This window comes from Anser cygnoides, unplaced genomic scaffold (assembly GCF_040182565.1).
Source record: "Anser cygnoides isolate HZ-2024a breed goose unplaced genomic scaffold, Taihu_goose_T2T_genome scaffold_42_1, whole genome shotgun sequence".
Taxonomy (NCBI): Eukaryota; Metazoa; Chordata; class Aves; order Anseriformes; family Anatidae; genus Anser; species Anser cygnoides.
In genome coordinates, this window is record NW_027103066.1 from 1165789 (window position 1) to 1178822 (window position 13034).

At 37.8% G+C, this 13034-nt stretch overlaps 1 pseudogene; it reads left to right on the forward strand.

Moving 5' to 3' along the window:
- The first annotated feature begins 317 nt into the window (after positions 1-317).
- Positions 318-13034, forward strand: part of LOC136789184 (ADAMTS-like protein 1) — a 108553-nt pseudogene continuing 95836 nt past the window's right edge.

The following is a 13034-nucleotide window of genomic DNA, read 5'->3' on the forward strand; positions in this document are numbered from 1 at the left end:
TTGTATGTATGTACATCTCTATTGATGAAACCTTTTTGTGTCTGTACCTTCAGTAATTTATGGTAATTTCTGGGCTCCAGCAATGTAGTTGAACTTAATCAGAGACTTAAACTCCAACATAAGAAAAAATCTGAAAAATGAATTTTTCCTTCTGAAAAATGAATTGCTGGTCCATATTAAGAACCTTTATTATGAAGTGGCCTGCGACTTCATACTGATCCGAGGTGGAAGAGTGAAATTTGGAATTTTAGTTTCTGTGCTCACCGGCCTGTATTAGACAAGCTTGTCAAGCTGCAGTGTTTCAGTCTGTCTGGAACATGGGAATTCACTGCATCTACCAGCCACCCAGTGGCAAAACCCAGATGCAGAGCCTCAGGGGAGCAATGGGTGTGTTTACACTGCACACTGCTGGACAACATGAGCTCAGTCAGCCCATGTTCCAGGATGAATAAAAGGCTCGTGCTGGCTGCGCTAGCATGACTCTGAGATGCAGTGGGCTTGGGCTCAGTCAAACAGCCACATTTATGGGGCTTTATCTGTTTAGAATGTTCAGATCCCAAGTAAAGCAAACTCCTGTTTGCCTGCAGCTTGCAGTGTAAGCAAAATGCAGTAAGATGCCAAAAATCAGGTGGTGTATACCACCCACAACTGACTTCTGCCTATGGAACCTGGGAAAAGCTGCAAGACCAGCTAGGAAAGCTATGCTTGCCTGCATCAAGAAGACTCTTCAAATGGGATTTGTCTGGGAACAAATGGCTGTTGTACGTCTGCTTGCTGGAAGCAGACTCTTGCAACAGAGTGGCATCTTTACCCTAGATGAATTCTTGTGCTGCACCTTGTAGTACATACATCATTAGTATCCGGTTGTAGGTGGTTATTTCTTTCTCCCATCTTTTCCCATGGGATGGAAGGCTCTACGTGAAGAATACTGTTTTGATTGGGTTTAATTTTACTCTTCATCTTGGTTCTGCAATTCTCTCTCAGTTCTTCCTCCATAATGAAGGTGGTAATGTTTGAAGACCCATGTAACTGAGGGCTATATCATGCTTTCAGAAGAGAACTGGACCAGACATTCTCCAGAGGTCTCTTCCAATCCAAATTATTCCATTTATATGATGGAAGCTTGTAATTTTTATGTCATGAATCTAGCATTATAAATTTAAAGCAGCGGTTGTAGTAAAGTACCTCACTTCTGTTGAATGTGTTAATCTTAGCATGTTTTTTCCTTCTGGAGCTGGATTAAAATAAAGCAGGAAAACAATGTTCCTAGCTGATTAAAATATCAAAACAAAAACTGTGGAATACACTTTTACTTTAATGCACTGTGCTAAAGAAAATCAAAATGCAAATAGTTGATGTTATTTATTTCATTTTAGTTTATTCAAGCACTCTGTTTTACACCAATAATGGGAAAAAAGGATAACCCTGGATTAAGAAATGATTTTCAATTTTAATAGAGAATGTGCATTCATGTAATAGAACTTTATGTATAATATAAGATTTAAGTGTTTTTCACTGGAACTCTCTGACAAAAACAAAGATTTTACCTTAATCTCCAAAATTAAAATGTCTTCAGTAGTTTATGTTAGGAGTGGTTTTCTTTCTTTTTCTTTTTTTTTTTTTGTCTAAGCACACTGTATAACATCAACATTTCTGATCCTCCAAATCATTTTACAATGTAGATTATAATTGACTTTATCTGTCTCTGCTGTTGAATACACACCTCTAAAAAAGAAATCTTATTTAAAAAGTCATGTAGCAGACAACTGTACATGAGAGCTTTTGCTTTTTACAAGCACTTGCATCCAAGGAAAAAAAGTGTAGAAGCAAGATATGGCTTTCCAAAACCCATAAAACAAGCTGCAATGCATATAAATAGAAATATCTCCTACATTTTTTGGATAACAAAAGCGGTAAAATATGGATTAAACTAAGAGCTGTGCTGGCAAATATTCATCCTCAAATGGCACTAATAAATATGTTAGAGTAAGAACTTGGCAAGCTATTTCTGGGAGACAGGCATAGTAACTATATTACTGTCCCTTTTTTTCCCGGCTAATATCTTGCTCCAAGAAAAGCTGCAGTAGTTGTGAAATCAAGTTGTAAATTATTGTTCCTCGATGATACATCTAACAGTTTGGAAATTTCATGTACATATATGAAAAGGTCATTCTTATCCACAACAAAGTTACAGAAAATTCTCAAATATTCTGAATGACATTAATCTGCTCCTATTGGCAAATAAATATCTACACATTATCTAAACTTGAAAGGCTTATGTGGCTTGTGAATGGCAAATAAGCCTATCCCTTGTTCTCTTTAGTGGTCTGAATTTCACTCTGTTTTATTTGTGTTTTTACCCTGATCCTGGCCCAAAACATTTTTGTTAAAATGCAGAGCTCATTTTCAAATTATGGTGCCAAATTTGCTCTTACTTCATACTCCTGTAGAGCTAAAACAGCTCCACTGCCTTCAGCTGAAATGCTCCACTTTGACACCGCATGAGAGCGGAATTTGGCTCAAAAAATGGAATGGCCTTGCACTCACCAGAACAGAGCAACTCTTTATGTTGTGTGCATATCCTGGAGGGGAGAAAAAGCAGCTCCACTGTTTTCCATCAGAAATGACAGAAAAAGTATCAAGCTCGTTTTTTAAATCCACATAGCCAATGAACTGATAAAGTTGAAAATATAGCTTGACCATTTGATTACAGTTTCTCTGGGTTTTGTGGTATCACTCATCAAATCAGGATTTTCTTCCTTTTTGTAATCTATCAAAAACAAGATTAATGTGTCTTCTGAAGTTCTAAAATTCAAGAGTGAGCACAAGGAGTTTATACATTTTGCCTTCACAGCTTTCAATGAAGGGTCATTACACTTGCAAGTCTGACTCCAAAAAAATACTTTTAAATATGCCTAGTTTTGTAGCCCAGTTGCGTGTTCTGAAATGTGACTTAATTCACCTTAGAACACCATAGCGTTTTTAGCTGCAATAATAAACTATCTGGTCATATAACTAATCTCGTGAGCTTTATAATCCAGGTCACAACTCCATAATAAGAACTCCATAATTCTGTCCCTTGTCCCCTTTCTCTTGTCCTCAGCCTCCATGTGAATGAAGACACACATGAGGCTAACTCAGTGAGAGAGGAGAGGCAGGCACACATAGGAGCATTGCTGCATGGTTTTTGTTTTGATGTGCTTGTGTTTGTTCTGTAGAGAAACTTCCTGTGGAAGCAAAGTTGCCATGGTACAAACAGGCTCAAGAGCTGGAAGAAGGAGCAGTGGTGTCTGAAGAACTATCGTAAGTCTTAAAAAAATTTTCACAATAGTTCCTTGTGAGATGAGGATCTGGAGCTGAACTGACGTGGTGGAAATTAGTGCACTTAAGGCTGTGTCACATTTAAGTATGAAGAGGCACAGTTTAAGAGGACAAATGCAGACTGAATTTGAATAAATATATGCATGTTTTATTTAAGGTCATTTACAATAATATTATAGTGTGAGTCTGTCTACCTAAAGTAGTTATATGATGCACAACACCATTGTGTCTCAGCACCTCAGCATCTTTATTTATCATCACAATAGACCTGTGAAATAAGAGGTAAAATACAGAGCAGCCAGTGAGCATCCCCACCCCCACCCTACCCCCCAAGAATAGTGTAGTAGCAGCAAATGAAGTGAATTAACTCTAACAAAAAATAAATTAAAACCTCAGCCCTATGGTTTGGATTGCTTTATCATCATACTTCATAATTTCATGCGTTTTTCCCAACCTGCTTTCCTAGCCACTTAATCGCCCTTGCCTAGCTATCTTTGCAAGAGTGATCTCAGTCAGCACCTTGTAACCCATTCATAAACCCAACTCGTCCTCCTGCCATGGAACCTCTTGGATGGCAGATTTGCCTATGTATATACGTTGACAATCCCCTTGCACGCCCTAGGCTGCCCGAAATAATGGAAACTGCATTTCTCCTCTTAGGTATATAGAATTAATTCATTCTGTCCCTATTTTTCTTCTTTTTCTTTTTTTCTATTCATTTGTCTTCTGTTTTGTATATTTTGAGTCAGAAGGACATGGAGGGCATAAAATAGTAACAGTTAGTGCTGAAGAAAAAAAAGGAAGCCTACAATGAAAAACTGGAATAGAATATTTCCATATAGAGGTGATAGCTGCCTTTTTAACATATCAGTAAGAAAATCTAATTGTAGGAATCTGAACTGGTATACCAAATTCATGACATGGTGCTGTTGAAAATATGATCTAGCAGTTTCCACATGCACTCCACTTCATTAACAGCAGAAGTGCAGGAGAATTTAGAAAAATTAAGTGACCTAAAAAACTCTCAGAAATTCCTTTAGAATTGTGTTTTATTGTACTTTATGAATAATTAATCATCCTTAGCCTAATAAAATAGCAATGAAAAGGACACTGCAGTAAGAATGGCATATCATATAAGCCATTAGCAATGAGACTGAGAAATTACAAATACTATTATGATTATGTTTCAGATTTTTTATCCTGGAACTATGAAAAATGAGTGCTATAACTGTAACTTGTGTTCATAGTTTAATCAGTATCAGTTCCTCATGGCTGAGCACATGGTATTTTAGTTGCAACTGCAGCTGTGTATTGGACTAATAAATATTATTCATTATGCAATAGAATTGTAATTTTGGCACAGATTCAATTCTCCTGAATTGAATTTGTGTGCAACTGGAACGTTGACACAGAGCAAGAGATATACATAAAGCACCCTCCGAATAATAAATTTATTAATCCATCTCTCATGTGTACATAAATGCATACATGTATACACACATGCATTTATATACACACATTTATAAAACTGCAGATATTCACACGTGTATATATATATATTAGTAGCAGCTATAGCATATAATATAATAAGCCGTTTTACTGTTTCCAGAATAAACTTTGTTAGTTGATTCATTCACAAGCAAAGTCTAGAAAATTCTGTATTTCTGAATGTTTGCTTGTGGCTTGCTACACTATAGTAAACCACTTAACTAAATGTGCATTTAGCAAACTGCAATTAACTTCTGAAGGCGTAAATAAAAATATGTATTGCCAGGTATTTTACCAAATGGAATCATGCTGATATGTGGTCATATTTGGAAAAATTTGCAGCAATTTCATACAGTGGCAAAGTTTTAGGTAAATTTTTTGAAGACTGTTGTTAGTACTGTAGAAAAAGAGTGCAGTAATATTTTATATGACTGTGTGTAGCTTTAAATATTAGCAAGAAGGGATTTGTATAGAATAAGCATATGCATTTTAATAAAATACTCTAGAAAAGCTTATGTGTGTATTACTTGTGGTGCTCTAACAGGGAAAGAAGAAGGAGTTCAAGAATTTTAAATAGTTTTAATTGCATCTATGACATCTTACTTTACAGTTTTACTGTTGCAATAAAGGCCCTGACCGCCAAAGGTCTTGTTATCTTTTTACCCCATCTCACGCGACAGTTTAATGATACCAGTGGGATACTAATACAGTGGAGCACTGTCTAGTCTAAGTTCATTCTGCCATGGGGCAACATTTTGTACATTTCTTTCTCCTTACAAGGCACGACTCTGCAAGCATGAATAATCTTTATTTTAGGCTGATGAGAAATCGATATGACATTAAATTTAATTCAGCTATAGATTTTTATACATGTTGACTAGTAGCTAAAATAGAGGGTGAAAAGTCAGACTCTTTGTACAAACTTTCCCAAAGCTTGGAGATATCCATGTCTTGTGTTTAGCTTGGAATGATTTCTAGTGATAAGGCATGAGCCAGAAAGGCCAAATAAAAACTTAGAAAGCTTGTGCTGAAAGGCACATCCATGCAATCCCTGTCTGTAAACCTTAACAGCCATATGCACATTGTTTCAGACTATCTAATCTGTTGACAGTGACCTTGAGTGGTGAACTTCCCCAGAAAATTGGTTTCAGTGCTTCACTATTAATAGTGTTTTTCTTTAATTTCTAGCTTTAAACACATATTCAATTTAGGTTCTGTTTATTAGATTTTTAAAGGTATATAGTGACATTTAAAAAAAAAAAGACAAAACATTCAGAATTCACCAAGACACAGTTAACAATCAACTTTGGAGCCAAGTTTTATAGCATCACTCGACTACATAACAATTTCAAATACACCAATACGTTGAAAAGTAAGGTGAATTACAGGATAATGCATCTTTTGGCTTCTCCTTCTCTAGCTAGAGAGACACAAGGTAGTATCCCATGGCTCACCATGCTGACAGATATTGGACTATCACCCATGTGTATTGACTGATAAATGGTCAGCGTGGAGTGTAGTTGCATGCTAATCTAAGTGTCAGAAATGGTGAGATTTTTTTTAGATGCTGGATCAAATGCCAGCTGGTGTGAGACTGTGTGTGATGTTGCCAGCTCTTTTGCTGATTGTGAATTTGAGTAATTAGAACATGACCACCTATTGACACCTATTTGAGCCAGCAGTGTGCCTTGGCAGCCAGGAGGGCCAACCGTATCCTGGGGTGCATCAAGCACGGCATTGCTAGTCAGTCGAGGGAAGTGATCGTCCCGCTCTACACTGCGCTGGTGCGGCCTCACCTCCAGTACTGTGTGCAGTTCTGGGCACCACATTACAAAAAGGACATTAAACTGTTGGAGAGTGTCCAGAGAAGGGCAACAAAGATAGTGAAGGGCCTAGAGGGGAAGACGTATGAGGAGCGGCTGAGGTCACTGGGCCTGCTCAGCCTGGAGAAGAGGAGGCTGAGGGGGGACCTCATCGCAGTCTACAACTTCCTCTCAAGGGGGAGTGGAGGGGCAGGGGACCTATTCTCCATAATCACCAGTGATAGGACCCACGGGAACGGTGTTAAGCTGAGGCAGGCCAAGTTTAGGCTGGACATCAGGAAGAGGTTCTTCACCAAGAGGGTGGTTGCACACTGGAACAGGCTCCCCAGTGAAGTAGTCATGGCACCAAGCCTGTCTGAATTTAAGAAGCGATTGGACCGTGCACTTAGTCACATGGTCTAAACTTTTGGGCAGACCTGTGCGGTGCCAGCACTTGGACTTGATGATCCTTATGGGTCCTTTCCAACTCGGGATATTCTTTGATTCTATGATTCTATTTGATACTGTTTATCTACCTAAGCATCTCATTTCTTTGTAGTGTCTTACTTTGCTGTAAATATTTTCAGAAGACACATCAGGGCTTGTAAAAAATAATTTTAATTGTGTGCTTCCCCTTCTCTGAGCAGGCCTTCCCCTTGCCCTAATTCAGTAGAGCGGAGCTGGTTTGAGGGTGGGAATTGAACTGAGGGAGCCAGGACAGGCTTTCTCTGAGACCCTACACCTCAGTTTGTCAGGGAGATAATGATGGGGAGAGGAGAGACAGCATGGAGTGGAGAGGGAGAAGTTGTAAAGCAGGAGACCTCCAGAGAAATGGTAAGCCAAGTGCTGAGAAGGCAGTACTGAGTTTGTGAGTGTATCTGCTAGAAGCTGAAATGCTGGAAGTTTCTTCAGACAAGATATGTTTATGTGATTTTCCTGCTTGCTCTGTACTGATGCAATAGCAACTGATTTCATGACTGCACATAGGTAGATGTCAGTAAGGACTCATCCTTCTATACTTCATCTGATGTTCTTCCTGAGCTTTCTTATGTTATCAAGTCACTGCCCCCCTTCTCCTCTACAGACAGGATAATTCTTTGTAGCCAGCAGACCGCACTTTGCCCCTAACACTGTCATCTCTTCTTCATTATCATTCTTCAGGCAAAGAAAGCAATTCCCATCTATAAGCAACTGTTTTGTCCTCCTCAAAGTTTACTTTTGATTGGAAACTTAAAAGCAAAAGCAGAAATTTTCCACAAAATTTCTTGTATATTTTGAGGTCTCATGCTGCCTTGTGATTATAATGACTTTCTATTGAATAATTTTTTGTTATGAAATTGAAAACTATGAGTTATAAAGCTACATACATTTTTTGCACTGTCCTTCTACCTGTAATTTGTGATCATTCTCTAAATTGTGCTGCTAGGGCAGCAGATGCCGCAGTTTTATTCCGTCTGCGTCTAATGACTTCCATTGTTTATTTCTTCAGGATTTTCCAAAGGAAGCAAGTCTTAGAGTTTAATTCTGTCTGTATATGTCTGTCTGTCATTTGCCTTCCTCTTCCCTCAGTTATGTCTGAATTTATTGCTATTAACGGAATTTGACAGAGGTACAAAGTTATCACAAGGAACTTTACCCCTCTGTCAAATTTGGTTAATATTCACCAGGAAATTCAGTGGTAGTTTCCCGCATGTTTCACTGAAATAGATGGTTAGGTAGAAAACTGTCAGCCTACTAATTCCCCATCTGAAGGAACACTTTCTAAAAGAGTTTGGTCCACAAGAGAAATCAGAGAATCCACTTGGGCTTTCAACCTTAAAATCCAAATCCATGTTAAATTGGTCTTCATTGGTTCTGCTGGTCAAAGAATTACTTACAACAAGTTCAGCCACTTGGAGGCTAGACGGGACGGTTAAATTTGTGTTTGACCTGCTGCATCCCTACACAGAGTCAATTAAATATTAATTTTTGACAGAACTAATAGGAAATACTCCAGACCAGTAAGCAAGTATTGTAATCTCTGCTAAGACAAAGGTGTAAGGGGAGAAGTCCTTGCTGTCTTATGGCATTGTATGCATTGTTCTCCTATTTCTGTCCATCTCTGAAGCGACCATTCAGTAGGCCTTAGAAATACATTATTTCTATTTCTATATTTCTATTTCTGTCTTTGATAAGACATTATCAAAGAGAGAAGCCACAGTATCTTTCTGTCTGACCTCTTGCACTGTAGCTGATTACACCAGCACAACATTACAGTGGAGTCAGAAAGAACAGTGATCATGACTTAAAAAGCATGGGTTCTTCTGCGTGTAATGAGATTGGTTTTATGGGTGTGGGGGGGGGGGTGTTTAAAAGATTTCTGTCACTAACTCTTGAGAAATGCTTTTGTATGTTAACACCATACCCAGCTTTTAACATATTGCCATAAATAACCCTTGTGCTAGCCATAAAAAGAAGGGGGAAAAAAAAAAAAGCAAACAATAATATCTGGATGCCAGATGGCACCATCGTAGTGATGGGGCCACTTCAGTAAGAAACAAAAGGAAATTCCTGACATGCATCAGTGGGGGGGCAGAGCCCTCCGGGAACTGGATTTGGACAGAGAGGCCAGTGTGGCAGTTACCCAATATCTCTTTCTTACTTTTCAGAAGGTATATACATTTCCAAAGACATGGAATCTATGCCATTCTGGTTTTCACTGTTAAATAGTTTCTACAGTTATGTCTATACCAAATTCACAGGTTAATATGTAAATTTGAAACTGCCTGCAAATGCTTTACTTCAAGAATTAAGTACATTATTTCTATTGCATTGCCAAAATAGTAGTGTTGTCACACAGATACTATCAAATGTTATGCTGTTGTTTGTCCTCCTTATCAGTGTTATATGACAAAGAGAAAGAAGCGAGTTTAGGGAAACTTCTCCATATTATGATCTAATTATGTACAATGAAACTATCCACATGGTCGGTCACAGAGATGAGCAGTGCAGCAGCCTAATATTAGTTAATGAGTTCTTACTATTCATTCAAGACACCTCTTTAGAGAATTACTACTGCTTAGAATAAATGTCTGATATCTGTAAAGGACAGAATCAGATATCTTTTCCTGGGTATTAAGACAGTGTTGAGCTTATGGAGAGCACCAATTATACAGAGTGATTTGACACAAAGTGGAAAGAAAAGACCATATTCAAACTAAACTGAAGAGAAACTATAGAGGGATAGATCATAATCACTCCAATTGGAATTGAACCTATACAAGTGCCTCTTGTGCCATTACTCTTACAGATGGAGCCCTGAGATTTTATTGACAGATGGTCATGACCTCCTCTGTTACACTTCTTGGAACAGCCCCAGTGCTGTGTGAGCATCCTGTGGTATTACCTACATGTTAAATCCCATAGAAAGGTGGCCTCTCCTGAAGAAGAAGGACAGGCTTGCATTTCAGTGCAAGACAAGGAGTCTGGAAGTCTGAGTTGAGTTACTAGTTCTGGCACAGAAGTCTACTAAGCCTTTGAACAAGCCAATGAGAACTTTATTTCACCAGTAGTATCTGGTTTTAGGAGATTTAAGAGATGGGTTTCAGTGCTTTTGAACACCCTGTCTTATTTGTATGTACGGTTCTCAGAATTTCAGCCTTTGCCTAAATAATGGATTTACCCAATGATGGATTTTTAAAAATGGCACTAAGTAATAAAAGCTGAGGGCAATATGTCATTTAAGTAGCAGTGGAAAAAAAAATTCTCAAAAGCATAAATGATATCAGTCTCTATACCATCTTTCTTTTTCGTGTGTCTGGAACTGAACCCACTGTGAACTGTGTGGAAGATCTCCCATTACTGAGCATTGAATCTGTCTTTGTGTTTCACTTCTGATTTTCTCAGTCACCTATATGTTACTTCATGGAGGGGAATATACAGCAATCCTTAGCCGTGCCTCAGCTAGTCTACAGAAGCTGGGTTTTTTTGGTGCATTCCATCTATATAATTTAAAAATAAGTTCTTTTAAATTACTAGGCAAATTGTTATCTAAAGAGGCATTCTCAAATGTAAACGTTAATACTTAATAATACTGACAAATGCAAATGGTCGTTGCAAAACTGAACTCGGCAAGTGGCACCTACCAAGTGTTCACACATTCCTACAATTCTGTGAACAGCTGAAATTTGTTTGTTCTTGCAGGTAAATTGTATGTGTACAGCCTGAATGCTGGACTGCAATGTGTTTCAAAAGTTGACCAATGTATTTGTATTAAGTGGTATATGTACAAACACCCATATGTTAGTTTTGCTGTTACATTAAAATGTATTTAAAAGTCTTACCCTACAAAAGCAATGAACTTAAACCTGCACTGTACCACACCTGAGTGAATCCTGTAGAAGTCCATTAATGTCAGTGGCATTACATTTCTTTTCCTCTGCTCATAGAGCACTGTGTGGCCCATTGTAGGCTTTTGTGCACATGGTAAATCATGCAACAATCCATTTCTTTTAGCTAACATTAATGTTGTGAACAATGTGAAGCATTAACAGCTATCAAACAAAAAAGAACATCCAAAAATGCAATTCATTGTTTAAGTCCAGAACTTGCTATTTTGCCAGCATGTTTCTGTAATGGGAAATGGTTGTTGGTCCATCACCATAAGTGCCTCCAGGTCAAGGAAACAAGCACAGGCATTTGTTTACAAGAGACATCAATTTCTAATTTTTTTTTTAAATGATAGTTTTCCACCTTTCATTCTAACCTGTTTCCTTTCAAGCTTGAGAAAACTGCTGCCTACACAGATGCCCAGGGGAATGGTAGGCAGAGGTGCCCTTCTGCCATAGCACAGCTACAGCTGGGTGCCACAATGTAGGCAACACTCATGCAGTTGGGTAGCAGCAGGCATGGTTAGGTCAATCATAACAGAGAAAGGTCATGATGTTCCCTCCTTCCAGCTTTCACTTCACCCAGTACTGTTCTCTCTAAAGTGGGAGCAAAAGACTTCTCTTTTCAACAGAGCACTCAGAATACACTCAATTCTGCATTTTTCTGTGAGGGAAAAAGTGTTATTTTTGCTGTGCAGAGGAATAAAAGATGATTTTTGATGCAATAGTAACATGCTAATCACTGGGAAGTCTGCTACGAGCCATAAAATATTCAAAGTAATCTGTTTGAGGCAAGAGTCATCTTTTTGTTTTTATTTGTGCAGCAATTAGCCCAGTTGGGCTTTGGCTGATAGCTACTACTGTAACAACACAGCAACTAGCCATTGTGTTTGTCTTACTTATTATGGCTGTTATTACAGGGACTGGTGTTAAAGCAGGATTTAATTAAACAATGTACAATGACATCTGAAGCACCTCCATCATTTCCTGTTTTCTAAAATATCTCCTTCTCTATAAACCTCCGCCACTTTAGTTTTCAAAGAAGACACAGTTGTGAGCATACAGAAAAGCACAATAGTGCGCAGTGGAAGATATGCTATATGCAGAACAAATAACTTTAAACCCATGGAATTGACTGCTTATTATTCACATACTTTTTATGTTCTGTGCTCACCATTTGGCAACATTTATCATTAATGACCACACAAAGATATCTCAAAGCCTTTGTAATTTCCTTTGTAATTAAATTAAGGATGATGGAAAATTCGGAACCAGTGTATGTATTTATACTATACATTCACATCACATAAATGTTCAGTATATAATGACAACTCCTGTTTGGAGATTTTATATTTTGTTGTTGTTGTTGTTTGTATTTTTTTTTTCTCCCACTCCCCCCCCTTTTTTTTCCTGCTTACACCTCTTGGTTCTACCAATTCACTCTGTGCTTCAGCAGCCAGCAGTTATATTTGAATAAAATTGCGTTTCAAATGTATTACTTAAAATGTAGAAATTGAGCCTGGAAAGCTGAATAAAATATAATTTCCTGAAGGTATTCCAATATTTGCATTATGAGTTGCTGACAAGGGCAAAATAAAGTAATATGTGGCATTTGTAGGTCAAGTATCATTTCAAAAAGAATCCAGTATGCTTTATTAAAGTTCTTACTTCTCTTTTGTTTCCTTTCTCTTTTGTTCCTGTGTTTGTATGGGTGATATACATCATGTGTAAATACTGAGTGTGTAAAGTGTCTCTGTTTTTCTAAATGAGTAATTTTAATGCCTGGCAAAATATAATCCCTTTTGGTTTGGAATACAGCAGCCCTTCAACAAGGCAAAGTTACACAACAATTCTGAATGTTAAAAAATACAGGGAATAGGGCTTTTGATGAAGACATCCACAGTGACTTTTTTTGTAACCTGATTAAGATTTTTACATCTTAGTTTGTCATGCCAAGAAGCTTTATGTTCAAATTAATCAAAGTATCTAAATCACAGTGGCTGACATGGACTGTTTAATCTGTGACAGGAGGTTTTCTGCATCAAAACAGTATTAT